The sequence below is a fragment of the Phyllostomus discolor genome, chromosome 6 (assembly GCF_004126475.2).
Source record: "Phyllostomus discolor isolate MPI-MPIP mPhyDis1 chromosome 6, mPhyDis1.pri.v3, whole genome shotgun sequence".
Classification (NCBI taxonomy): Eukaryota; Metazoa; Chordata; class Mammalia; order Chiroptera; family Phyllostomidae; genus Phyllostomus; species Phyllostomus discolor.
The window spans coordinates 41,267,792-41,273,750 of NC_040908.2; the positions used below are offsets into that span (position 1 = coordinate 41,267,792).

General features: G+C 38.1%; 1 pseudogene; it reads right to left on the bottom strand.

The window, feature by feature from the left end:
• Window positions 1-4,632: 4,632 nt before the first annotated feature.
• Window positions 4,633-5,127, bottom strand: LOC114498696 (annotated as a pseudogene).
• Window positions 5,128-5,959: the final 832 nt, after the last annotated feature.

A 5,959-nucleotide genomic window follows, 5' to 3' on the forward strand; every position in this document is an offset into this window, starting at 1 on the left:
TGTAACAGCTGTTAAGTTTGTGTGATTGTCTTTTGACACATTTTCTAGGTATACATAAATGTACCTGCAATTTGACAAAAGGGAGTCATATATGCTGTTTTGTAAAGTTTTAAAAATTATGTACGTTCCATGCCTCTCCCCAGGGAGTAGTTTGCTGGCAGTGCCTTGCAATCTTTGGCTTGTAGATCTTCACCTGCATCTATACATAGCATGCTCCCTGTTTGTATGTCTGTGTCCGCATTTCCCCTTTTTATAAGGACAGCAGTCATACTGAATTAGAGGCCCCCCCCTACCCCAGTATAACTTATTACACCTGCAATGACCCTATTTCTAAACAAGTTCACATTCTTAGGTACTGGGGGTTAGGAGTTCAGTATAAAAATTTCTGGGAGACGCAACCCAGTTTATAACAGGTTTCTTATCAGTAGCTCATAGGATTGGCAGCAGGACAGAGTACCAGGCTAGAACAGGAGTCAAGGAATAAAAGCACAGCCAGAATGACACCCCAGGAGCAGCCAGCTTTCAACTCTGGGGCTTACCAACAGGGCACAACTGCCTGACCACTGTTGGCGTCCCTGCTGGGACTGGTCCCCAGGACCCCTCCTGCTGGGGCCTCAGACTCCTGCACAGCCACTTACAATGCATCCTTGTTGTATTGTGTATCAGTGTTTTATTCCCTTTTTAACAGCTGAGTAATACTTCTTTATGTGGATATGCACAATTTGTTTATCCATTAACTTGTCTATAGACATTTGGGTTATTTCTAGTTTGGGGCTATTATAAATAGAACTGTTACGCACATTCATGTGCACATCTTTGTGTGGATATAAGTTTTCATTGCACTTGGATAAATACCTAGACGCAGAATGACTGGGTGGCATGGTAGGTATAATTAATCTTTTAAAGAAACTGCTAATCTGTTTTACAAAGTGGTTGTTCTGTTTTACATTTCCATTAACGGTGCATGAGCTTCCAGTTCCTCACATCCTTGACAACACTTGGTAAGATCAGTCTTTTAAAATCTTAGTCATTCTGAAAATGTGTGGTGATATCTCCTTGTGGTTTTATTTGCATGTGCCTAATAACTAATGATGTCGAGCATCTTCATGTGCTTGTTTGCCGTTTGTGTATCTTCTTTGGTGAAGTATCTGTTCAAATCTTTTGCCCCCTTTTTATTGGGTTGTTTATCTTATTGTTGAGTTATAAGAATTCTTCACATATTCCAGATACAAGTCTTTTTGTCAAGTATATACTTTGCTAATATTTTTCCCAGTCTGTAGCTTGTCTTTTTATTTTTATAACGGTGTCTTTTGAAGAGCAAATGTCTTAAATTTTGATGAAGCCTCATTTATTGATAACTTCCTTTTATAGTTTGTACCTTTTGTGCCATATTTAAGAAATCTTGCAAAAACTAAGCCAACTAAGATGTTCTATTTAATTTTCTTTTGGAAATTTTAGCTCCTAAATTTAAGTGTATGATTCATTTAAAGTTAAGTTCTAAGAAACTTTTATTTTAAAATAAAGTAAGTTTAGATTTACCGAAAAGCTACAAAAATAAAACAGACAGCTCATATATATCCTTTATCAAAATTCCCCTGATGTTAACAGCTTACATAGCCATAGTGCAATTATCAAACTAGGGAAATTATCTATTAACTAAGCTACAGACTTTATTTAAATTTTACCCCTTTTATCCCTAATGTAGTTTTTCTGTTCCAACATCCAATCCAGGAATTCATATTGCATTTCATATTGCAATTCATTTAGCTGTTGTGTTTCCTCCAATCTATGGTAGTTACTCAGTTTTTCATGTTAATTTTTCTATATGATATGAGGTAGAAATCAATGTTCTCTTTTTTTCTTTTGAATTGTTTTAACAGCATTTCTTTTTAATTTTTTTATTGTTCAATTGCAGTTGTCCCCGTTTTTCCCCCATTGCTCTCCCCTGCCTGGCCCACTCCTCTCCCACATTAATTCCTCTCCCCTCCCACTACTGTTGTCCTTGTCCATGGGTCCTTTATACATATTCCTTGACTTGACCCTTCCCCTTCTTTCCCTCATTATCCCTGCCCCCTTCCTCTCTGGTCACTGCCAGTTTATTTCCACGTCTCTGATTATATTTTGCTTGCCTGTCTGTTTTGTTGATTAAGTTCCACTTCTAGGTGAGAGCATGTGGTATTTGTTTTTCACCTTCCAGCTTATTCCATTAGCATAATACCATCTAGTTCCATCCATTCTGTCAGGAATGGTAGGAGTTCCTTCTTTCTTTCTGTTATGTAGAATTCCATTGTGTAAATGTACCACAGGTTTTTGATCAACTCATTTACTGATGGACATTTAGGCTGTTTCCAGCATTCTTTTCTCGACTGAATTGCCTTGATAATTTTGTCAGTAATCAATTAACCACATATCTGTGAGTCTATTTCCAGACTCTGTTCTGTTCCATTGAGATACCTATCTGTCTGCTTTACACAATGAAATGGTGTCCTGATTTTTGTAGTTCTATAGTGAGTCTGAAATCAGGCAGTGCTCGTCTTCCAAATTTGTTCTTTCTCAAAGTTGTTTTGACTGTTCCAAGTCCTTTGAATTTTCAGATAAATTTTAGAATTGGTTTTTTAATTTCTACAAAGAGCCTCTGGGATTTTGATTTGGATTGCATTGAATCTATGGGTTAATTTAGTGAGAATTAACATCTTAATGTTGAATCTTCTGATTCATGTATTTAGAATTTCTCTCCACTTATGTAGGTTAGGTCTTCTTTAATTCTTTCAGCAATGTTTGCGGTTTTCAGATTCTATAGTGTACAGATCTTGCAGATCTTCGATCAAATTTATCCCTAATAAGCCTTCCTGGTGAGTCTGATGCACAATAAAGTTATAGAATCACTTCTTTTCATCAGCCCTATTATGTAAGTATGGTGCTAAAGAAGTAAGTATTAGAACAGTATGCAAAATGCCATTATTGCAAACATAAGGGAGAACTTAAGAATCTGAAGTCATGGGTTTTATTTCATATAGAAACATGATCTATTTTCCACTTGTATATATTCTTCTTTCTTCTATCTTAGTTTTAAAAATGTCCTTGTGCATATCATGAATAGCATTCATTTAACTCTTTTGTTTACTTTCAAGATGAAAATTTTTTTATTCCTTTTTATAACACATGCTCATTGTAAAACATTAAACAATACTAACAAGAAAAGTCACAATGAAAATCACCTGAAATTCCACTGTCTATATATAACTGCTGAGTGTGTGTAATTGTCTTCTGAGACATTTTCTAAGTGTACACAAAGGTACCTGTAACTTTACAAAATGGAGTCATATATGCTGTTTTATAAAGTTTTAAAAATTATGTAAGTTCTGTGTTAATATGTTATAATTGGAAGAAATTCAAAAGAAGCAGACAAACCTCTCTCACACTTTCTCCATCTTCTTCCTCCCTCTTGGGAAAAGCACTTGTCTTCGACTTCCAGATCTTTTTTTGTTCATTTATTTACATACCGGTATATAAACACATAAAAACATATGTGATTTTTTTCACACTTAAATTAGATCATACTGAAAATGATTACAATTCTTATTCAGTATTTTTACTTTTTGTTACTATTGTGAACTGGATCTCATTTCTCATTCTAGCTGCAGTGGCTGGACAGTCATTTTAGGGGCTGGGGTGAAGGTAGATGGGCAGGGCTTCCTGGTTGTTACTATTTTGAATAACAATTCTTCTGTTTTTCACTAAAGATAAAGTCAGCTCTGTTTTAAATAGCTCTGTATTTTGTTATTGTAATGCTTTTCTCTTTTCTATTTTTTAAAAATGAGAAGTGGCCATTAAATTTTATCAAGTGCTTTTTTAGCACCTGTTGAAATGATTGTATTTCTCATTATTTAACCCAGTGATATGGGGGGTATTTTATTGTTATTATTAATAACAGTTGCCTTTGTGGCAAGTTCTTTAATCATATTTGTGATAAAGCCTCCTGGCCATGGTGTAATGTTTCCCATATTATATTAATTACACCTATTTTATATACATTTTAATGTGAGATTTGTGGGTGGTTTATAAATATAAATGAAGATGCCCTGGAGCAGTGCTTCTTATCCTCTTTCTCATTATTTCTTCTCTAAGAAGACTTTTGAGACATCTTTTACTCTCTTTTTTTTATGTATATACTAATAGGCCAAGAGCTTTCTGATGCAGCAAGCACTTCATGATGAACCCAAGAGAGCCCGCTTTCCTCCGAGGATGGGATGGCTGTACACACCCTCTGGGATTTTCCCCTTCAAAACACAAGCTCTCCCTTTCACTGCAGCCCTTGGGTCTGCACCAGCTCAAATCGTGCCCCCCCCTCCCCATCCCTGGTTTTAAACAGACAGTGCCCACAGGTAGCCCTGACCAACACCGGCCAGCCACTCTGGCAGACAGTCACAACAGCAGTCTGCATTACTCGTGGACAAAGGCAGAGACTAGCAGATCTTGCAAAGGATTCAGGAAACAGCAAGACAATTTCTCCCTCCACCTTCAAGATAAAATACACTTCAGCAGACACATGTCCTGGAACAGTTGGGAGTTCCTAGGAAGATGGTCATTTATAAGTCCCTTCTTCACCAGCCTGTGTATCCAAAATTTTTCTCAAGGTAACGTGAGTCTTTCTTTTTTTTTAAAGCAGTCTTTCTTACTGTAAGAACTCATAATGGAGCGTAGACTTCCTACTGCTAATGCCTTTTCATGCTACTGGGGTAGCACTGCAATGCTATTATATTTTCTGTGGGCCTCTCATACCCGTTATAAATGTACTTCATTAGCAAGTCAATGCCATTTCTGCCCAGTGATTGCACAGCCTGCTCAATTTCGCCACTCTTAAAGTTTGTGAGCACTCTGAGCACCGCGGCCCGGGCTCATTCCTTCAGTGCTTGATTTCCCGTGCTGCCCGCAGAGCTCCACAGGCTGTGTGGAGCGCCAGAGCACAGCCCCCTGCCACTGGAGCCCGTCCACTTCCCTAGGTCCAGGCCTGGCTCGCCTGCCGCTGCTGCTGCCTCTGTCTCTTCCTGCTGGTCCATGAATTTGTTCTCGTCAAACTCATCTACGTCCACCACAGAAGTGCGAGGACAGCGTATTCTGGGCCATGGCTCAGCGCAAGATCAAGCTTGGAACCCACTCAGGAGTGGGAAGCGGCCTCCGTGGACTACCTCCACCTTCTCCGCTAGACGTTTGTTTCCTAATTGCTCCTCACGTCACTTTAAGTCCACAGAAAATGTGCTATCTGTATATCTGCACTTTCTACAGAAAAAGAATAAGAATTTTGAACACCCTAAGAACCAAATTGCTCCATTGGAATGCATGGTGATACTGCCCCACTGAGGCTACATGGCCTAGGGAGTGGGGAATAAGGGGACTAAATGGTAATGGAAAAAATACAATAAAGATTAAATTTAAACATTTTTTAAAAAGAAAATACATGGCCTATAGTATTCTTTATTTGTGCATTACCTTTATTAGATTTCAGGATCAAGCCATGTGTATTTTATATCTCGGAATGAACTGTGGAATAGGCCATATTTTTCAAAGTTCAGAAACAAGGTATGACAAAGCAGAGATGTTTTAAGCCCAATTCATTTTAGTGAAGACCAAGTCAGTGCATCACCTCCTCTCTGATCATCCTATAAAAATAAAAAAATACATTTTACCAGTGCCATCATTAACAAAAGCAGTCCCAGAGTCTTTCAATTCCAGTTCAACCAATCCCTAGAAAGCCTTTACCAAGTAAGACTTTGTAAATTGTACTCCTCTGCCTTTTTCTTTACAGCATCAGTCACAGATAGGCCCTTCATCATATGGATCAGAATATTTGCAACATCTTGTGGATGAGGCAGGTTATAGGACAGGAGATGAGACCAAGTGATGTGGGCCTAGAATGTCTCTAGGCCCCTAAAGTTGTATGCATTGCATGTATGGCCTC